We start from the raw sequence: 23,299 nt of genomic DNA on the forward strand, positions 1-23,299 counted from the left end.
ACCTCTTTATGTGTGGTTGCATGAGATCTGTTCCCAGGCTACTATTAAATAATTTTTGTTTACTACATCGTGCTTCATTGATGCATGGATTGGAGGACTTTCAGAAGAAAATAGCATCTCTGCTCTAAAATAGATGTTTGTAGAATACAAAAGGCATTAGACAACAGATGAATCCTTTGCTGTGTACCCTTTTGTTTTCTCTTAATTAGTTCTTTTCTCTTTCTTGTCATATCAACTATTAGTCTGTCTAAGCTCATCAGAAAGTTTACCTCAAATTTATATACTTGTGTATTTTAGAGCTTAATTCCAAACTTATGTTTGTAATATTTGTTACTTGTATCTTATGTTATTCATGTAGAAAGCTATTGTTCTACATGAACCCATTGTTCATGTAGAAACCTGCATGATAGGCTAACTTAATTGCATTTCTCAGTTTTTAACGTGAATGGGTTTAATATTTGCACTTCTTGACCTTGCTGTTCTTTTACAGATTTCCCTCCCCCGCATTTCTACACGTATTTTCATTTTTTTTCCCTGTGTGTTCATGTTCTATGTTAATTTTTCTACACGTACTGAGAGGGGCTTCAGGGTGAGGGAAATGTGTGAAGATGTGCAGAGAACTGTGACCTTGTGAGGCATAGAAATAAATTGTTTGTTTGATGTTAGTAATTTGCTTAATGCTATACCTAAATCTAAGCTTGGAAGAAGAACGTGGGGAATTCCTTTAAAAAGTGGCACAAAAGTAGGAAAGAATGTTAACAGACAGTGATTAATTACTTTATTGCAAAAGGGGAGCTTTTTGTGTCTCCTCTTGGTTTGAAATGAGTTGCCATAAGTTGAGAAGGTAGAGAATGGCAGAAGACTTTCCTGTCTTACTAAGTTGTGAGATCAGGAAATAACTAAATTTACCACGGGGAGTTTACCTAAGTAACCACAACCTTTTACTAATGTGTTCACTTTGTCCTTGCAGACAAATTTTGAAATAAAAATGCCAGTACTCATGTGTCACTGATGGGAAGTAAAAGACAGTATTTTGGTCATAATTGGTAGGAGGCAAGACTGACATTCACATGAATTTTCCCCAATTACAGAATGAGCACAAAATATTTCATAAAAACTAAACTATTTCTTAAAACTCTGTCATGCTCACCTGGCACATGGAAATGCTTGTGCTTTCCCTCTCATAATACTTAGTCTTTAAAAGTGGTTTTCTGTTAATAGGAAATACATTATTTGTTTAAAATGTTAAATATTTTCTTAAGATTTTAGTCTTCAGCTTAGCACAGCCCTTGGAATCTTGTCTTCAAGGCGGGAAAGATCCTCACACTATATTTAAAACCTCCTGCATGCCAAAGGACACAGCAGAGTACTCAGCAATGATTCTCCTGTGTTCAGTATCTTGCAAAAACTTAAGGGGATGACAGAATCCACCACTTGGCTTGGTACTCTGTTCAAACAAATTATCCTCACTGCTAATTTAAACAGACTTAAATCCTTAAGTCTCGCTTGAAGGTACTTTGTTTTTTATCCCTTATATCACTTGGGGCTGCTTCTATTTCTTCTCCACTTTTTTTAGCACCCTCTGCATACAGTTCTGATGTCTGTGTATTCTGGTATTGATCTTGCCACACTTAGATAAAGTGAGATCAGCAAGCTTATTTCTGTTAGGTGTGTAGGGATTGCCCTAATCCTTTCTTACCATAACATTGCCTGCAGGGCACACGTTAGGCGATTCCTTCAGCCATCAACACCTTTGTGAAAGTACCTGCCATCCAGGTCATGGTTCTGGGTTTCAGCCATGCACCAACTTTCTGCGTTCTTAGAGGAGTATGACCTTGCATTTGCATTAGTTTGCCTTCACTGTGTGTTATTTGCCTGTGCAGCTGGGAATTTGGGGAAATAACAGGTCTGTCTGAAGGTAAGTTTGCTTATGTTGGGTATCTGACTCTGTAGTGCTCCTTTAGACTTAACTCTACTGTGTGAACCCTAAGAGTAAGAAAACAGTCCTAATCCATGTTCTCTAACTCCTTGCATTTTTGTAATTATTAAAAAATTATCTGTCTATATGTAATGTCAAATTTGAATAAGCATACACTTAGCAACTAAGTCAAACTGCACTTGCCTCTTACGTAGGGAAATAAGTAGAAAAAATTTACCTTACAAAACTGATGACTTGCTGTGGTCAGTCTCCTGATTGCGAGAGGGTGAAAGTTCAAATGAGTGTTTAATATTTGAGGCCTTCTGTTCATATCTGATATGTAAGCTATGTTTTGGGATGCTGTCTTATGAAGTAAGATGCTGTCTTATGAAACATGGGGTTCCATGCTGTCCAGCACCTTGTACTAAACCAAGGTTATGCTCTCTATTTTTAGAACTACTTTCTGGAGCCTTTCAAAACCTGCTCGGAGCTGCTTATGAGTCAGATAACTCTTGTATAAAGTTCTGATTTATTGAAATGACTTTGAAAATGTATTGTCTTCTCAAAGTAAATCAGACGTTCATCTTTTCTGCAGATCCTTCACCTGCTGGTTGATCCTGGCAGATTTTTCATATATAACTATTTTTTGTTTATAACTAAACACAAGCAGACTAAACTAGGCATTCCAGTGCTCCTTCTCTTGTATAAGTGTGTCCTCCCAACTCTGTGTTGTGCATGATAGCAATGGTGGGTAGATAGGTCCCGGAGACTCTTAACTGGGCAAGGTCCTAGAAGTCCTTGCAAAGCTCCCTGACAAATTTTGGAGGAGATGCAAGCAGCATTTCTTCCCTTGCAATGTGATATGAAATGTTGGCGTTTGCATGAATATTGTTGGAACTGTTGGTCTGTTTAAGATGACTGTCAGTTCAGGATTATCACAGCTTCCCCCACACATGCACTTTTTGTCCACTTTAATTCCCCCTTTTTCAGCCTCCTGCATGTTGCAACAATGATCAGCTTTGATAGCCGGTAGCTGCTCCTGGTGTATGGTGATTCCATAACAAGTTATACTTCCAGAAAAAGGACTGTAGAGGTTCAGCCTCTACAAAAAACATATTCTGTATTCCTATCCAGTGTAAACCAGACTAGAGCTGCTTAGCTGCTGAAGTCAGTACGTGACTTGATGGGACTGTTCATGTAATCCTTTTTCCCAGACTGTCCATTTGGAGATAGTAACCTGTTACTGACACTGTTCTCCCTGCAGCCCTTCTGTTGTCACTGTATGTATTGCTCCTCAGGAATCACACTGCCGCCAGCATAACTTAAGTTTGTGTGGGTCCCTTCCTTATCTACAGATGAGTTGGAGCTGGGGATAACTGAGGCTGCTTCTAGGCAGTGTGAATTATCTATGCAGCAGTTGTCCATTCCTGGCAGTTGTCCTCCCATTCCAGAGGGCAGATGAGGATGCAGATTGTGTTGTGTAACATATGTTTGGGAAGTCTGATGCTTTCAGGGTGCATCCAATTTTGTGAATTTGTGCTATGGAGATGTACAGAGCCCCAATGTACAGGTGACTCTTGGGATCTCGCAAGATGTGCGCAGGGCTGGGGCAGGAGGCCGTGGTGTTTGACAGTGCCATGCCATCCCATATCTTTGAGCGTGGAGCGGACTTGGAGAGGCTGGAGGCATTGTCTGTGCTCCTCAGCTGGTCTAGTTTATTAGGTGAACACCAGATCTTGAGGAGGAAGTGTTGGAAACTGGAGAATCAAGTCGTAGTGGGAATACTGGGTCTTCTTTATCTGTCCCTTGTAAATATCAAATTACTTACACTAGCAAACCATTTTTGGGGTGGTTGACGGCATTCAGAAACCCCACACATACTGCATTTGTGCTTTTTTTTTGCTCCTTTGGGGAAAGGGAGCAGAGTGGCAAATCAAGAAACTGATGTTGTCATTGGAAGCTAGGAAGGAACAAAGAGAAATTCACAGCAGAGGTCCATCATGCACAGCGTGTTCAGGCAAGATGACCCAGAGTAACACTAGGCAAGTTAAAAGGTGTTACAATCTGATGCGGCTCAAGACTATGGCAGTGCTGTCATGGTGTTGTGGATCTTCCTCTTCTGCTGTATAATTTATTGTTGTGAATGCAGAAGGCTGGCTCATGTGCAAAGAAAAAGGAGTTGTTACCTTTCTGTGCAAATGAAGGATGGATAGATCGCACAGCTATAGATAAATTTCATTTCTGGAGGAGGAGGCAGTGGGAGAGGATGATGAGCATAGATGATCAACTCCTGCAGTATTAAATTGTCTTCAAAAGAAGAGATGCACACTTGGAGTTACATTACTTTGAGGTTTTAAGACTTAAGTGTGGACTGTACTAGACATCAAAACTGAAAATGGAGAGTGTTGAAGCTCAGACATTGTTGCCATGGAGGTGAGGTCCATCTACATATTATTCAGGCCTCTGAAAGTAGAAAATCAGATGGAGAGTTGAATGAGTCGCTTCGGGTAAAATTCTGTAGACAGTCCTTAAATATTTAAAAATAGCAAACATTTTTCTGGAAAAATTAAAAGTTTGTTTCAGAGCCAAGTGTTTAAATTCATAGGAGAGAGGGAATCACACTATTGTATACATCATGAAAAGCAGGGTAACAATGTAGATCTAGCTGCTATTCCCAATAGGATTTTTCTTTTCTGTGTTCCCTAGTACATGCTAAAAATATTTTCAATATCTTAACATCTGCATTGTTATGAAAAATGGCATGTCTTTGTTTTGTTTTCAGCTGTGTCTTTCTTGCATTACATTTTGTTCCATGAGCTCTCTTCAGTTGGGATGTGAAGTCATTTTCTTTTGTCAGCTGTAGACCTAATTGCCTTGACTCCAGAACTGCACTGTGTACCACTTGGAAGAAGTTACTTCTTTTGTTCTGCCTCAAAAAACCCAACCTCTGTGTTGGGTAACATGGAGTTACTTGACTTGTGAAAGTGTCCTCTACTTGTCAGAAAGGGGCAGAAAGTAGGGTAAACATATAGGGAACTAGACCTGAGATTGAAGAAAGACTGGATATATGAGTATTTTGCATACTACTGTATATTAGCATGTCTAATCTTAAATGCACCAGTGTGTCCCCTTGATTTCAACTGGAAGACAGGATGCATGGGTGAGGTAGACCCTCTCATGGTTGTTCACGGCCTTGGCAAGCTCCTAAGCACCCTGCAGCAGAGGAGGATGGTTCTGTGAGGGTTGGCTGCAGTTCCGATCCACATATTGAGTGCAAACAGCAAAGTAGGCAAGAAACAGGGACAGACTTACTGTGAACACCAGAAAGGGAAATGTTGAGACAATCTGTTAGTGAAGACAAGGTGGCAGTGGGCGAGGGACAGCCGAGGGAGGTCATTAGTTGTTGGATCCTGCTGGTTTCCAGTGCACTGCCTGGGACACAAGATTCCTCGGTTCCTCTTTCTCCTCTAGTCTAAAGCACTGCAAACACTTGTTTTGGCTTCTTGATTGACTGAAGCAACAAAGCTGAGTGTTAATGCTCTAGCTCTGTCTCTCTCAGATGTCCAGTTGTCAATAGGTTGCCACAAAAAGGAATTTGACTGCCTGGCTTGATTATTTTTTTTCCTTTAAAGTTGGGGAAACTGTACGCATACAGAATGCACTTTAAAAGACTTGCAAAGCCAAGCAGCCAGAACTGGGAAATGATGAAGTCAAGGTTGCACTTGTTACTTAAATCCTGTTTCCCTGGATATATGTGTTAGTGCAAAATCTTCTGATAAATGGTAAGTATTGGTTTTTTTCCAGAAGAGTCACACCTGTTATGAAATATTGTTTATGGGATGAATCAAGGCAATGTAGTGGATGAGGTGATCAGAGGTTCCTGAGATGATTTGTTTGCACAATGCTGTAGCAGACACTTGGCTGCCCTGACAACCTCCTCCTCCCAGGGGTTCCTGCCAGCTGCCTGGATCTGCAGCTCTGCCCCTCTGGGCAACAGCACTCATGACAACAATAACCGGTGGGGCTTATATGTGTTTAGTGTCTTCCCTTAAAAATCTTGAGAGGTGTGGGGAGTTTTTGTACCTCTACAGTGAGCTAGCAGTGTGGCAGCAGTTCCTATCTTCATACAAGCTTGCCATGTGCTTCAAAGGAGGTGCTGGGCTGTGCAAGCAGCCTTTGTTTATCATTTTAAAGTAGCCAGCATCCCACTAATGGTGTATGTGTTATACTTTGGGAACATCTCATCTCTAAATTTCTTCTTGTCACAAGAGTGGGAAAGTGTGAATGACATAGGGCATTGGACAAGGACAGAGGAGGTTCTCATGGCTAAGACATCAGATGGTACGAGGTTGTAATGAATTCTGGCACTGCTGCGTGTACTACAGAGTTCCTGCATTTTGTGGCCAGCTGCTTAAATGCTGTTACATGTCTTGTTTTCTGAATTTCCAAATCAGCTCTGGGAGCCACATGGTCATTCAAAGCTAGTTTTAGATGATTTGGTGTGAGGATTTCAATGAAAGGCACAACCCCTATTAAGAAGTAATAGGGAGTGAGACTTAACTATTGAATAGATTATGTGAGACTGGGAAGAATCAAACAGCTTGAGGTCTGGAGTGGTCTAGTGCTCGAATTTGCAATTTCAGGTCAAACAACTTACTGGGATTTCTCTCCCCCAATTTTTATATTCACCAGAAAGCAATGTACTTAAATAGGAGTGATTGAAAGAGAAAAAAGGCAATAGGTTGTGTCAGTTAATCTATAGCTTTTTTCTATACTAAGTTAGTTTAAAATAGCATTAAAGGCTCAGTTTAGCAAAGCACTTAGTAAGGCATCTAGCTGCATATTTGAATTGAGGCCAGGATTGATAAACTTGGATACAGTGTGATAATGAATTGTAATAGGAACACTGCATCCACAATGGTTAATGTGTATGTCCCAAACAGGGCTGTATCTTCTTTCTGCTGAGATTTAGGGTTGTAAGTTTCAAAGCTGGTTTATTTGTGGGTTTGGTTTGGTATACAAAGGAATTTTTTTTTTTTTAAGTAGTGGATTTATAAGCAAAGAATATTCTCTAATTTGCCAAATACCTGCTATCTGTCACAGAGCTCACTCTTCATTCCTTTAGCACTTCTTTATTTTTTCCAGTGGTTGTCAAATCACTTGCTGTCCCTGTCCAGTTACAGCAGATTTTCTGAAAAGTGTTCTGAGACTTCAGAAATCTGGAAAGGAAAAGACATTCTTTAAGTAGACTATCATTAAAACTATGCTTATTCATAATTTATGGGGAAGCATTTAAATTGTCTGAAAGGTCCCTGTAATGAGGCCTTTACAACTAAAAGTAAGACATTATATGCTAGTTCTAAAATCACAGAAAGAAAAAGATTCAAGATAAGACTTTCATGACTTCCAAAAGACAGACTTCTAGGCGGTTACCCTGTTGAAGGAGGGATAAAAATTAAAGGTCTCCAATACACATGAAGGAAGAATAAGAAAGGGTGACTTCTTGCAAGGAGTGAAGACGATAATTAATGATCTATATATAGAAGAGGCACAAGATGTAGCTAAAATACTAACAAAATTTTTGAAGACTTGCTAAACTTCTGTTAACCTGAGCTACCATAAATGGGAACAAAATTGAGATATGTTGTTTTCACTTGACTTTCTAGTGGAAAAGTGTTGACTTTTCTTTTTTAATTCCTGCAAAAATGTTCTAAGTTATTTCTTGTGGCTGGGGCAAGCGCACCTTGGTCAAATATTTTTAGTTTAAAATAATAACATATTTTCAAAGTCTATTTTCCTTAGCCTTGTGGATTGAATTATAATTTAAAAACTGAGAATCAATCTCAGTGGCTCAATTCTTTTAAATCTCTGTAAATCGAAAGAGTAGTCAAGAAAATGCCACACTTTTCTAAATGAGAGTGCTGACTTCTAGCAAATAGTGTCTTTAGAGATATGGAAACTTTGCCAAAATGTGTACATCCAAGACAAAATAGCTATTATAGCAAGTCTTGAGTATATTTTATTATTTTAGAACAAAATGTAATTGCTTTTTTTTGTTAACAGATCAAAGTGGATACGTTCTGAAAATCCTTGATAGGAGCAAACAGCATTTCCCACTGTATTCTCATAAAACTAAACAAAGCAAGTAATATTTGGTTTGCATGATGTGTTTGATCAAAATGTTAAAAACGTGATTTTAAGTAGAATTTAATAAATCTATTACCACTTCCATTTAGGAAAAAAAGAAGATGAAATTGTCTCCTTTTTCACTTATAATTTATGGTCTCCAGCTGAAGGATTCTGTCTGGAAATCCTCCCACAAATTGCTCATAACAGCTGATAAAGTACAAAGTAGTATTGTATACAGTGATAGGGCACTTTCTGTGCTGCTAGTTATAACAGTCTTAAGTTTGAGGCTCTCTGGGGACAAAATTACCATTTCGTTTCTGTGTTTCTGCTAATTGTTTAGTGGTCATAGCTAAATCATAGGAAACACTAAGTACAAATTTTCACCTTTTTTTTAAATGAAAAAAAAAAGAAAGCCTAAGTAACTTTTATGGAGATTTCTCATAAATGTGTCTGCTAGGCAGAGTACCAAAATAACAAAATAAAACTTCCTGTATCTTTTTTGTAGATATTATCATAAAAGTAATTGTATCACTTTATTTCCTTTCCTTTTCTAAATCTAGACTCTTGTTTTATTTTCTGTACACATTAAGACCCAACAATGATGTTAAAGTTTATTTTTAATCAGGAGTGTTTAGTTTCTAGTGCGTAGCACCAACTGGCTAATAGTTATAGAGGAATTGCATGTGTACAGGTAGGTGATGCATCTGTAAACTAGAACATGCTTTAACACAACAGCATTTAAAACAGTAGGCACAGAGGGGTAATCTGTAGTCTTTCCTTTCCTTCCTGGAATGTTTACTATATAAAAATAATTTTTCGCTATTGTTTTCTTTTGTAGTGTTTTGGACTAAACCAAAAAAAAGCTGGGTACCTGATATTGACTTAATGAGTAATATTTTATTTTTGCCAGCTCTCACAAATGTATTAGGCCATTTGAATATGTCTCTGAGATATATTCCATATAAAATATACGTGCGTGTGTGTATGTATAAAGAAAAATATATGGGATATATATATGTAAAAATATATATATAGTGGTATGTATACATACACACACAGAGACATATACATATATGTGATACCTATCCATCTTCTTCTGCTTGTTTCTATTATTGTGACTGAGACAAAATGTTTTTTTCTTCAATGCTTCTGTCTTTCTCAGTAGGTGATGTACAAATGTAGTTATTCTGTGTCTAATTTCTCTTGTGGAACTAACCCTACAGAGAGAATACTAAGGGACTATCACTGAGTGATTCATATGAACAAATAAAGAGCAGGCATAAAATTATGATACAAGTTAGTGGCAAAAGCCCTATCGACTCTAGTAGGAAGGGAACATGGGGCGAGAGGATGCACAGGAACACTCAGTCATTTTGAATAGCTGTTGCCCCAAAATGTACTTTGTGCTGCTTCACCCTGATTCAGTGACTGTACCCTTCCCTTCAGCTTATGAAAACTAATTGAATTAGTAGCCAAATTCAGATAAATCTCAAATGATACTGGTGCTTTTGTTGATTATTATGCAACAAGTTAAAATACTATTAATAAACCGTTCAACAAAAATTAACCTCTGCTAGTTTAAAGTGGTTTTTTTTATTTAGGATCTTATTCTGTCGTGCTTTTACTTTTTATGAGAAGAAGGCATTTCAGTTATAGATTCTACAATAAAGTGACTGTTGCTGCTCTTCTTGATTGCTAACCCAGATTTAAGAAACTTGATGGCATTATGTGATGAAGAGTAGTGAAATAATATAAAGAGTAGTGAAATAATGTAAAGGCATCTAGGGCTTTTTGACTTGGACCCACTGTACTTCCGATGCATGTCCTTCTACAAATAACTACATACAAATCACGCTAGTGTGGCTGCTTACGCGTGTAGTGTTAACAAATTTATGTGCATGACTAAGATCAACCCTCTGTAGCATAGTCATCAAATCCTTCGGTGTGTACTTTGACTTCTGTGAGCTGCGTGACTGCTTTGATGTCAAAATTGAAGCATATGTCTTGGGCCTTGCAGAATTGTTGCTGTGTTTGTGAACCTCAAGTCCAACTGGTCAAGCATAGAAAGCGTAGCTGGTGTTCCACATGACTTCAGTTAAAAATGGAGTAGGTTTGAAACATGAACCTAGTGTTTTCTTTGAGTTCAGTGAGTAATAGTGAGACGTTATGAAGCTGCTTATTGCCTTTTATCTAAGGAGAGGCTGATGCATTGCTCTGTAGAAAATTATAAAACTACAAGACAGCATCTAGAATATTGACATCTGTGAGCAGGTATGTACTAATACTGTTTTCCAAATGTAAAGCTGCATAATTGATAGTTTACAGATAATGCTAATCTTGCTAAGAGGTGCCAAGAAGAAGCTGACAGTTTGGAGCAAGGATTGCTAGAACAAGTAAGTGGGAAATAATACCAGGGTGGGAAAGTATTGCTATGGTTACAGAGTATTTTCTTTAAAGGAGAGGTGGATAAGGGAGCAAGAATTGCTGAAACTTAGGTAACATTGTATTATACAAAAAGCAATAAGATTGAAAGATATTAATTGTCTTGTGCTGTTAATGGTATTTTGTTAGTTTCCAGCAAAGATGGATTTAATTAAAGTAGAAATAATTTGTGAAAGCTTTGTTAGAAAAATATACTTAGCTTTTATTTTTTTTAAAGTGGAATGCCAGTAGAATATCTTGCATATTTTGGTTCCATCTCTTTTGTTTTTTTTAAAGCAAAAAGATTTTTATCTTTTCAAATGGACCAAGAGTTCCTTTTAAAAGAATAGAAGTATGATTATACCCAAATAATTTAATTCATGTGAACTTCTAAGTTAGATTTTCAGTACATTAAAAACTGTAGAATAAATGCATTTTTCAAAAACAAGTGCGATACAAAATGGTTTTAAAATAAAATAAAAATTGTAATAAACAATAAGCCTGCTTTAAGTGTTGCAGTACAATTTTTCTAGGAAATGTCGTAGATGTTTCACTTATAGACATCCTATAAGATTTAGTTATAATCACCTCTTTTGGTTTGCTCCTGAAAATCTGGAATTGGAAACTGAGCTGTACAGAGGTCTTCTATTTTTGATATTTGGGAAGATTCTGTCTTCACTACCATGTTTATCAAGAGGAATAGTGTGAAGCATCTAGACAGTGTGGGCTGGACTGTGCCCGGCTCACCCTGCACCACCAACTGTTCAGAAATGCTCTCTGTGGGAGGGATGGGACAGATCTGTGCTCTAGGACCAGGAAAATGGAAACTGTAAGAAGTGGCACTATTTTTAGTGGCTAGTGTACTCTTTTATCTGTCACTCTCCAAAGTCTTGCCTCTGAAAGCTGCATTGTTCAACTGTACTTCAAGGCCTGTTGCTGCAGTTCACTTGAGTCTGGTTGATGGAATCAGATGTACAAGACAATTTCTGAGCGGCATAACTGCACCGAAGATGTGCACGTGACCCTGGCTAATGTGCCAGCTTCATTCCTTGTCTGTGCTGGAGGGCAGGGAGCAGAATTGATTGTGCTGACGGATGGAAAGAGACTCACAGGATTCTCCTCTTCTTTAGAACATGACTCCTTCACACCACATAAATTGTCCATGTCACACATCTGCCTTGGGCACATTTTATTGAAGATAAGAAGGGAGAGAATTTAAATTGTCAGGTGAAATATGTTCAAGTATTTGTGCCTTTTTTCCATAGTTTTATTGCTGGTTTGCCTGTACTGCGAGATAGGCATTTGAAACTTAGAAGTGAGGCATTGCCCGTTTACTTTGCTTTTGACAAATATACCTAAACATGGAAATAACCTGCTGTACCTGTTAGTGCAAAATTTGGCTGTTTCTAACTGAGATCCAAGAACCTCTTTAAAATAATCTTATAGCTTTTCTGGAGTAATAGGACAAAGGGGAATGGCATTAAATTTGAGAGGGGAAGATTCAGACTAGACATTAGGAAGAAATTCTTCATGTTCAGGGTGGTGAGGCACTGGTTGCTCAGGGAAGCTGTGGATGCCTCCTTCCTCAAAGTGTTCAAGGCTAGCTTGTATGGGGCCTTGAGCAGCCTGGTCTGGTGGGAGGTGTCCCTGCCCATGGTAGGGGGTTAGAATTAGGTGATCTTTAAGGTCCCTTCCAACTCGAACCATTCTATAACTTGATATACTAGTGACATACTATTGAAAATGTTGGGCTTCTAGATATGAAAACTGTAAACAGCTATTTGGATTTTAATTAATGCCTCACATTTGTAGAGGAAGTTTTTGAAATATGCTGTTGAAACGTTTTAGTGGGGAAAAGAATAATGACAGTTTCTCAAAGACCGGGGAACTTATCCTCTCTTTATTATGAAGAGACAACTTTTCTTAAACTATGTAATATTCTATGATTTACTTGCTTTTACTCGTGCTGTATAAAAACATAAATGTAGTTCTCTTGCAGAATGTCACTGTTTATTAATTATAGCATTGAAGAGCTATAAGACATCTTAGTCTAACAAATCCAGAGAATAGGGTGCTTGATTGCTGGTCCTCAGTCTATGTTTATGCTGTTAAGTTTTGGTATCCTGAATAGTGCTGGTGAGATAACACTGAACAAGAACAGCATGTGAGGAATCCCTGAAATCCTCCACTTTTTCTTCTACTGGAAATCACTGCAGGACTTTTCATTTTGAATATAATCATTGCTTGAGTTTTCATAACAAGATACTAGTACACTGAAAAATATTGAACAGGTATTCCTAAAGACAAATACAAGAAAAGTATTCTTGCTGGTTTTGTATACATGGAATGAAAATTCACTTGTGTTGGAACAGTCCAGGTATGAAAAAGCTATATTTGTCTTGCTGTTTGTATGCTTATTTACAGCAGAATTAGATCATTCACAGACATGTTGTTGGTTGGACTCGATGATCCGGTGGGTCTCTTCCAACCTGGTTATTCTATGATTCTATGTTGTATAATAGGCATTAAGTCCCAAAAGGAGGCTTTAAGGATATCCATTCATGCCACAATGACAAAATTAGTATTGTATGTCAAATAGAAGATCACAACACCAAAAGCCTGAAACTGCAGTGTGCTGACAACATTGCAGAAGAAATAAGAGTAATAATTTATACTGTGTCTTTGTATTAGCCTTTCTGAGGAAGCAGAAAATATGCCAATATACTTGCATTGCTGCCAGCTCCTGAGAAGTCAGTTCAGAGCTCCAATATTCTTACGCTGCTCTAAGCCAAGTGCTCAAGTTCATCTTTTCCTTAGACATGTTGGCCTGGAGCTGCGTTTCATTGGTTTTGTGTTGTATTTTTGTATTTTTCATTTGTGTATTGATGGGAGAGAAAAAATATTTGAAGATAGCTTTCACTCTTTTCTTACACTGGAAAGGCCACAAGTCTAAATATTTTGGAGTATAAAACAGAAATTGAAAATATGGAGGACACTGGAAAAACTGTAAGGAAAATCCAAGCACCGGCAGTGTAATTATTTTTGTGTGACAGTTTCAATGACATTTCATTGGTGGTATGAAGCACAGGTGCAGGACCCTGTTATGTTTTGGCTGATTTGCTTGTGCTGCCAGTATGTATCTGAAGGGTTGTTCGTGAACTTTGTGCTATAAGAAAAGATGCCAGGTCTCCAAGTTTGTTTCCCTTTATTTGTAGTGGTAAAATGGCCTAGATTTGCCCCTGTTCCATGTTGGATTGTGAGTAGTTTCTAGTTTATTGCTGAACATAATTTCTTCGGGACAGGCAATTCACTTGTGTGAATAAGGAGATTTTGTTGTCTTCTCTGAAGGGAGGTATTACTGCATTGAGGAGGAAAGGTGGTAGTTGGTTGCAAATTGGATCACAAAGCTTCAGTAAACTAATTCTTCTTTCCGATGACGCTCAGCTTCTCTCTTCTCTGGACTGCTTTGTTGTTGCACAGAGGAATGATTGTCACTTTACATGCACGTCTTGGTCAATGTACTTAACTATGTGCATATACAAGAGTCATGTTGTCATTTGGGTGCCTAGGGTGGGTTTTAGTTGCTTACATGTTATTGTCTAGTGCTTCTAGAGGTGCTGTGGTGTGTTCTGTGTCTTTGTGTGGGATGTGCCAGTCTGATGTGGATCTTGAGCCCTTTGGAGTTTGGAGGACTGGCTGTAAGAGGCCAGGGGAAACATGGCACCAGAGCCCTGGACTGAAGAGACTGAATCGCACCACTAAAATCTGAAGAGAATTTGTTACTCGTTTCATATTAGTCTAGTTTGTGGGTTTGGTGGGGTTTTTTTGTAACTAGCTAGCCCATTTGGCAGTAGATTGTCTGATAATGTGACTCAAAACTTCTTCTACTGTCCTTAGTTTTTTATGGCAGTTTGACACTTCAGAGATTGCTTCTAATTCATCAGTCAAACTCAAAGGTTGGATGCACTTACTGATTCCATTATGTTTAAAAGTACCATGATAACAACCTGCAAGCAAATGTCTGAACAACTTTACGACTTTTAATTACGTAAATGTTTTACATACTTTTTTCCTCTAAGCTCTCTACTCTGAGCACACTCTCCCAAAATGCTGAAAAAACATGGAAGTAAGAGACAGAAAATGTCAGGGTATCAACAATGAACTGTCACTAAAATCTTACCTCCTCTACTTCAGGGAATAACTTTGGTATTTGAGAGAGAAAGATGGAGAGTGTAATGAGCCTGAGGGATTCCTTGTCAAGGAAGGCAGGAAAGTAAAACCTCTTCCATAAAGTCCAGCCTGTAGTTGAAAATAAGGAAAGAATGGTGTTAATGAAAGCAGCGTACATGTTAGTCAAGGCATTCAACGTTTCGTAACATCTTGAAAGACCTGTACTTCTGAAAGACCTGCATGGACAAGTGTTAAGTCCTGTACCTGGGGAGGAACAATCCCGTGTACCAGTACATGATGGGAGATGCCCAGCTGGAAAGCAGCTTGGCAGAAAAGGCACAAGGATCCTGGTGGACACCGAGTTGAACATGAGCCAGAAACGTGCCCTTGTCTTGAAAAAGGCTAACGGTACACTGGAATGCATTAGGAGGAATGTTGCCAGTAGGTGGAGAGAGGTGCTCCTTCACCTCTACACAGCAATGGTGAGGCCACACCTGGAGAGCTGCATCCAGATCTGGGCTCCCCAGTACCAGGGAGACATGAAGCTAGTCGAGAGATCTGAGTGAAGGGCCACTCCTGTCTCTCCTGTAACAAAGGCTGAGAGCCGGAGGTGTTCAGGCTGGAGAAGAATGGGCTCATGGGAGGATCACATCAATGCATTCAAATAGGTGAAGGGAAGGTGCAAAAAGGACAGAACCAGGTCTTTTCAGTGGTGTCCAGTGACAGGATGAGAGCCATGGGCACAAAGTGAAACACAGGAGGCTCCATCTGAACCTCAGGAATCATTTCTTCACAGTAAGGGTGACTGAACAATCTCATGGATTGCCCAAAGAGGTTGTGGATTCTCCATTTTTGGAAGTATTCAAAAGCTGCCTGGACCCGATTCTGGGCAGTGCAGCCTCTGTGGTCCTGCTTGAACAGGGGACTTGGACCAGATGACGTCCAGAGGTCCTATCCAATCTCACCCATTCTGTGATCTTGTAGTTGTGGCGAAGTGCCTCCTCTACTGCATTATTTTAACAATAAAGAAGGTGGAAATCATATTTTTCCTCCAGTACTGTTGTATTTGCCTATGTTTATTTAGCCCTTCCAAAAGTTATTTTTAATTTACAAAATTTATATTAATGAGTTATTGTTTCTTTTAAAAGCCATAGTTCTACTATTTCTCTAGTACTGCAAGGTCTGTGAATAGTTTCCACATTTGTGCTGCATTGCACAGTCTACATGGCTCTGATGCATGCTGGTGTAAACAACATCTAGTATGGCAGAGCAACACTCTCTGTAGCAGTCTACTCAATTCGTAGACTCTTAGAAAAGGGCTATGATTGGAGGCAAAACAAATATCAAACTCTCTAAACATATCAAAGCTCCAAGATAAAAATTTGTACTCATTGTCTGACCAGGCTTTTGGCACACTGTGATTGGTTGGATTATTCTTGTGTAGTTGGACAGTTCTTTTCTCTCCAATTTCTTTATTTTTTGTCTTTTGCACTTGCTTGTTACCTTACCAATACTTTGAGGTCCATTTATGTATAGTTCCATTCGTTCTTGCTTAGAACCATAATGTAGTTTTGAGACAGTCATGCATACTGAACAATGTACCTATCTGGTCGTTATTAGCATGCCAGAGTCTCCTTTGGTACAATGCTGGTCCTCTTTTTTTCCCATCCAGCTTTCCTTGCTTGTCTAAGTAGTGAAATGCTGTTTAAGTTCCTGGCACTTGGAAATTTTGTCCTGCTCATCGACATTAAGCCTTTTTGCTCCCTTTACTTTTTTTTACCTACCTCCAGGCAGAAGTAGCAGTAATTTTTCTCTTCTGACACTTTTCTCAGAAATAATTGATGCTAGTTGTTCTTTGTAACACCCATGTTTATATAGTGACTCAGAAGTCTGGATGCCCTGGTGGAGGTTGCTAGTTTGGTGGACATACTTATGCTGGTTTACATAAACAGAGAACTTTTTCTATATGCTGATTTAAGATAGCTATTTTTAAGAAGATAAAATTTGTGTGTTTGTAACATTTCTTCTTTCTTTTACTGCTTTTTTTGGGTGCATTTTTTTTTTTAAGGTGAACTATCATGGAAGAGTTTTTCTAAATATTTTGTGGATTTTCCTCCTCTTTATTCTGATGCAAGTTGCCAAACCATTAGTGGTGACTTGTGCTGAAGTAGTCTTATTAGTTACAGTAAACCTGTTTGCTGTGAACTGGGCTATATGAATTATATCTAACAGGTAAGTGTGGGGTTTTTTTATATTTGTTTCATAGTTCAGTTCTCCACACAGTTCCTTGGGGGCTGCAAACTAAAAATATGTTAACCGCAGATTGTTCTAGTTGCTAAAAAGCATTTCCTTATTCCTATCAGCACTTGCTTTGGGAGCAGCTCTGAGTTGACTGAGGGGCAAATTTTTTGCAGGACTGAAATCTTGCACCTAATACCACCAGATCAGAACTGCACGTTTCTCAGATAGGTGCTACTAGAATAAAAAAATATCCTTTAGAGAATTAGAAGTTTGAAAGCAACAATCAGAAAAGTGGCTACCAAGGCTCTGCGAACAACCTGACTGGTTTAAAACTAAAAAGCCCAGGAGTGTCACTAAGTTGATCAGTGACAGTGTCTGGTCTTGCAAAATTACACCTGATGTTACAATTCTACGCGTAATGTTCTGCTTTGGGGACATGTTTTTGTATTTCAGTATTAATAGGCTTGCTACCACATAATTGGAGAGCTTGTTGCAGTGAGAGCCCTGAAATAAGAATTGCATCTGAGTTCATCCCAATAGTGCAGGACAGGAGGACAACTAAAAGAGACCCACATGTGTAAAGATACTTAGGATGTTTTTTTCTCAACATTATAGAGTGCTGTCCCTTTGGCAAAACTACTTAAAGTTACAATTTCTTGAATTACACTGTTTTAAGAATGAGATGTTGCTTCAAATGAAATCTGAGAGCTTTATTGATGTTAGTATAGCAGATGTTGATGTCTTGTAAAGTTTGAAAATGTATATTATAAATAAATGTCTTTCCAGACACAGTGTGTACTTTCCTTGCTGCAGTGAAACATGAAGAGATGCACTTTGCTATTCTAACCTGAATTTCTTTTAAAACATTATTCAAAACTTTGTTTTGAGTACAAAAATGCTTTGTTTTGTTTGTAAATTATTCTGACGTAAAGATGGGTTAGTGGATCACATTGTATCACTATTCGTGCAAAAAATACCTGTGCACCGCACTTCATGTATTAGGTTGAAACTAGCAGGACTATTGAACCTTGTGATGTCTGTTAGTATAAAGAAAGGAAGGTAGTTTTTTGTTTGGCACAGGATTGGTAACCAGGGGATGAAGCTCTCTTCTTGCCTTAATCTCGAAACTGCTTGGAGAAAATGATTTACTCTTCTCACAGCCTTATGTTCTGCACATGTAAACATGTAAGCATGAGAAAAGTTCTGAAAGTACTTAATGAGGCCTTTTAATTCCTGAGCCTTGTCACAATGCTTTGGCATCCCGAGAAGGAAATTACCAGATACAGACAAAGGACATGTTGCTATGTTCTTCCTTTTTCAAGATCTGAAAGTGCAATTTGGAAAAGACTCTTGAATTTTGAAGTCTTGCTACGTTAGTCTTTTAATATACCTGTCATCAAACATAAACACTTCTTATTTTTCAACTCTGGCTCACTTTTTGGCTTTCATTTCTTCCTCCTAGGGAAAATCTCCTAGAACTGGTCCGCAGGTTTCTGCTAGTTATTACTCTGTGTCATTTTAGAAAAATGAAGAATAATTAAGATCGAGGAACTGAGCAGTAAAAGGGGTAGATTTTGGACAATTTGTGAAATAGTTAGTGCCTTTTAATGGTAGGATACTCCCTCTGCTCATGAATTATTCATTTTAATGCTTTTGTTATAATGGCAACAGTGTTCCATCTCTGAGGCAGTTCTGGATAGCCTTCCTCTGCTGAAATATTGCACAGCAGCAGCTACTATTTTTGTTATAAACTAGCGCATCTTTGTCAATAATATCGAGTAAATGTATTTTCATGCTAAATAAAATGAGAAAAGGGGAAGAATAACAATGTTATAACTAAGGAGGCCTGTTTTGCTGAAGGATCCAGTTTGTTTACTTTTCTGGGAACTCTTTAGTGAAATAATTAAAAATAAATTTTTTATAGATTAATATGTTTAGTGTTAGATAAAAATTATATCTGTAACAGACATCAGTGTTTTTGCTGTGTATAGCATTGTGCAGTAAGAGAGTTAAAAAAAACATTTATTGTACATAAACATGTCAAGCTTCTCTTAAAACTAATGTTTAAAGATCTCTTTGAAACAATTTTTAAGATGAAACATAACATTACCACATAACCCACACAGAAAATGTATCTGAGTCATGTGTATACAGAAATAAAAGTTTCTTTGTGGTATCTAGTATCAGTCTTTCATTAAAGCATGGACTTTCCTAAGAAGAAATTCCAGTGCAGATGGTTAAGGGTTCTCCCCCTGGCTTCCCCCTGCCTCCCTACCCTTTTCTGACGCTGAGTTAAGCCCCTTAGCCTTGCAGGGTGCATTAGGGATGGTCCCCATGCAGAGTGGGGAATTCAGGGCTGAAGATTCCGTGGTACTGGTGTCAGTAGACAGAAGCACGTGCTCCAGTGCAGTACGCGCTCTCTGATGTGATTTAAAAAGAAGCGTTTTCTCCTAAAAGTGTAGTCCTAAAGTGCCTTCAAGCAATAGATAAGTATGCATGGGGGACGGAAGCCGTGAGCAGATAGATGAGCGATTAGGTCATTTGGATTAGGACGGAAGGTTTTTTCATGCTGAACTCTCTTCTCATTTCTTGCTGATCAGATTCTCTGCGTACACAGAGGGTTTAAACCCTCTAAGAAAGAAAAGAAAACTCTATAGATGGATATAGTTGCAGAACTATAAGGAGCACTGAAGAAGAGAAAAGTTTGAATTGAAAGTATATGTGGTTTCGGGGAATCTGAATCATTCAGTATTACTTTCGCTTTTTCTAGGCTTGTATTTCCTACGAACAAACCATCGGGGAGATAGAAGTTCTGATTTAGATAATGTCTTGCAGTCTTTGGAACAACACATTCTGCTGGAGGGGGAGTCCTTTCGGCAAAAGTTGTGCTCCGTGTGTGGAGAGCTTTCCCCACTGCCCACATTCACATTGTTTCTGCTGGGAATGTCAACTTTGGGCCTTTTCCTACGAATTTTTCATGTATTTAGGTGGCTAGCCCACATAAAATGGAAGCACCGATAGGAACCCCTCCTTTCCTTTTTCCTGTAGCTCTGCTGAGACCATTCTCTGTTAGCATGGTAGTGGTACAAAGTGTGTGGTCTTTCAGCTCTGACTAATGCATTTTGTGCTGTGTGACTGAAAATGCCTCGTAGTCTGCCAGGGCTGACTGAGGGTTGTGGAATGTGGTGCCTTTTCTCTATTTCTCTCTGATTTCCCCCTGCCCCCCCGCCCCCTTTTTTTTATTTATTTTTTTTTTTTTTTGATAGAAGTGTGTAGGCAGCTTGTTGAGAAACCTCGAGATGCAGGGGAAATGCTTGTACGCTGTGGAATGCGGCTTCCCTTGGGAGACCCTGGCCAGGCGGGCAGTGAATGAGCAGAGTGAAAGAATGAGAAAGGCAGGAGGTTGGAGGCAGGGACAGATAGGAAAGAGTGAAAGAGGAGGAAGGAAGGAGGTGGAAACGGAAGGGCCCATTTCCCTTTTTCTGAAGCAGTGACAGCTGGTTCTGTCCTACCTCACATGACAAAGTGCTGTGGAGAGGAGTATTTAAGCTGGAAGCCAGCAAGCAGGAGTGGTCAGCTGATTTGATTTTATTTTCTTTCTAGGCTTCAGTCAGGTGATTGCTGATGACTAGTGAGCCCACCAAGAAAGGACTTCAGCACACAGGTAGGAGAGAAACTGTGTACTCGTACATATAACGGGGGGATCCAGTGGGGGAGCTAAGCAGCCCTAACATTGTTTGAATACTTTTAAAAAAATATTCCTGACTTGCTTGGGTGTGTAACACTGTCTCTTTTAATGCTGCTACTTTTGCTATTTAGGCTTGTTCTCACTTTAAAAAAATAAATAAATCTGTCATTAATTAGAAGCTTTATTGAAAAAAAGACCAACTGTATGTTGCTAAATATAGTTCTGGGTATTGCATGAATGTTGCATTTTGTTACTTTTTGAATAAAATAACTTTCCATAATGGAAGTGTGTCAAACTCAGATTTAGAGGGGAATTCCCAAATACTTAAACTATGAGTCATAAAATGTTAAAGGACCAGTACAACAGTTCACAATAAAAACTGCATTCAGCCCTGGGTAGATGCTTTTATATGTGTTGGTAGTTAAATATGTCTTAAAAAAAAAACCCAGAGGTGTGCAAAAGCTGAAGCAGTCACAACTCTGCTGACCAGAACCCAAAACATGCATAGCAGAGGCTAAACAGATGACTGGGGAAGAGGATTGTTTGAGCACTCTCACTTTCATACATCTTTTCTTTCATTGCTTACATCTAAGAACCTGATGAAAGAGTCTTCTCACGTGCTGAGGATGCTTCAAAGAACTCTGACTCCTTAATTCCTTTTGTATAATGACTTAGAGATCAAGAAAGAAAACCAGTAATAAGTGCGCTTACTTTGAGTGAAAACTTAAAAATAAAAATATTGTAAGCGTGACAGAAGTGGTTTTCAGCTGGTTGTATAACTGGCTATTGTGCCACAATCCCTTCTCTTGAAACATAACTATGTAGTGTGTTCTTCCTTACCATTGCTTCTCTTTCCTAAAAGATCTCAGGTGCTCCCTGAAATTTTGAATGACTTCCTACTGAAAGATGCATTCAAGAATTTTTAAGATGAAAAAGACAAGTGTTCCCATATCACACCTGTAGCTCTGAAAACTTCCATGTGATCTAGGGTAGAAGAAGACTTAATTTTGAAAAGCTGTCATACAGATTTCTGTATTTCACTGCTAGCCTTACTCTTGTCTACTATTTTGCATTACTTAAGTAAAGACTACTTGAGACATACTTTTCCCTATCAGTGTAAGCAGTGCTTCGTAAGATGCTGATGCTGTGCACACAGAGGATAAATATGCATGACTTTCCAGTTACTTTTAATTTTGTGTCATTCTTCTTTTCTTGTTGTTAAAAAAGACTACTTGTGGCAAGCTGGATGTGGGATGTTGGTATTGTCTTATAACAACAGCCACTGCTTAGACACTCTGATGAACTGAAGCTTAATCTCTGTGAAGGAGACCCTGGAATGTGGTAGTGACATAGGTGAAGGACTGTTTCTATTTACCCGAATGGACCTTTATCATATACAGGCCTTAGGAAACACCTGGCTTTGAGTGACAGATTTGGGAGGATAATTGCAAGAAGCATAGGGAGCATCAAAGAGGTTGGTAGTTGTAACTGTATTTACAGAAAGGGATAAGAGTTGTGAAGCTGGCTTTTGTACTAGATCATGGCACAGAGAGAGTTCTTAGGTTTCAAATAGTCTTTGGTGATATTCTCTACTTAAAGGTTTCAAGATGTATATTTTCCTTTTTATGGGATGGGAGAAGGTGAAGTTTCATGAGGTGAGGAAAGATTACTGAAATGAAACAGTGTATGGCCATAATGACTGGTTAGCGAAGATTGCCCTGAAGAGACTGGTCTGCTTGCTACAAGGGCCAACAACGGGGCACTGTGCTCTCCAGTGCACTTCCCTGTCTGAGAATTGGGAATTACATGGGCTTGGTGCTCTGGAGAAATGAAGTATCAAGTCTGACAGTACCCCGAGCTCCTGTAAGTTGATCCACATTGGCTTCATCTTAAGCAAAGTGATCTTTTATGAATGGATGCAAATCTTTTAAGTTCATGCAGTTGTCCTTAGGGGAATTCCTGGCAGGTGGGCTTGTGCTTGGCTGAGTGCTGTAGAAATGCTGTTGGTGCAGGTGCATAAGCAAGACGGTTCATATTCTTACATGTGGGCACTACTATGATGTGAGAGGGGATTGGACGTGTAAAACTGGAATGGGTAAATGTAAAACTATTTCAGGGAGCACTGATTTCTTTTCCTTATTATTTTTTTCCATCTAGTTAAAACTGGGTAGTCATTGTAGACTACTTTTTTTCTTTTTTCTAATTTTTTTTAATGAATGGTTTTCTTTAATTTAGTGATGGTCTGTAAGCATTAGTATCTTTGAACTTCTGGCAAGGTGGCGTGTCTAGTTCAAATATGTTTCAAAGACAGGAAATAATTTCAGCCACATTTCCAACTTTTCATTTGTGTTTTTAGTATGTTTGCCTCTGAAGAGAGGGGTTGGTTTGAACTGTTTCAGGTACAATTCCTAGATTTCTACTTATTGATGTAAAAATATCTCTTTCTAATAACATCTAGCTTGTGATCACTTTAGGTCGTGTTTGTTTAACTCTGGCAATGCCTAATGATCATGATTGCCTTCCAGCTAAGCAGGAAAAAATCCTGCAGATGAGGAACTGATTCTACGTATATGGTGTTACAAAGGACATCTGCAGTATTTAATTCTCCTTAGAGTAGTAGAGCAAGAATTAAGAGTTCAACAGTTGTACTGAGTAAACTTGCAAGAACATGAGCTCTTAACACCTTTAAATAGAGACGCGTACCTTCATAAATAAAATATATTTAAGAATCT

The 23,299-nt window shown here is 38.6% G+C and overlaps 1 long non-coding RNA gene across 3 annotated transcripts in view; it reads left to right on the plus strand.

The window, feature by feature from the left end:
* LOC138729174 (uncharacterized) overlaps nt 1–23,299 on the plus strand; it is a 79,623-nt gene that overhangs the window by 13,149 nt on the left and 43,175 nt on the right. The window contains exons 3-4 of one of the 3 annotated variants that reach the window (XR_011338845.1): nt 19,650–19,771; nt 20,483–20,543. This is a non-coding gene — a long non-coding RNA (uncharacterized lncRNA). Of the gene's footprint in view, nt 1–7,981; nt 8,768–19,649; nt 19,772–20,482; nt 20,544–23,299 lie in introns of those variants that run through there. The other 2 variants (XR_011338844.1, XR_011338843.1) reach the window with 2 other exon arrangements.

This window comes from Phaenicophaeus curvirostris, chromosome 1, assembly GCF_032191515.1.
Source record: "Phaenicophaeus curvirostris isolate KB17595 chromosome 1, BPBGC_Pcur_1.0, whole genome shotgun sequence".
Lineage (NCBI taxonomy): Eukaryota > Metazoa > Chordata > Aves > Cuculiformes > Cuculidae > Phaenicophaeus > Phaenicophaeus curvirostris.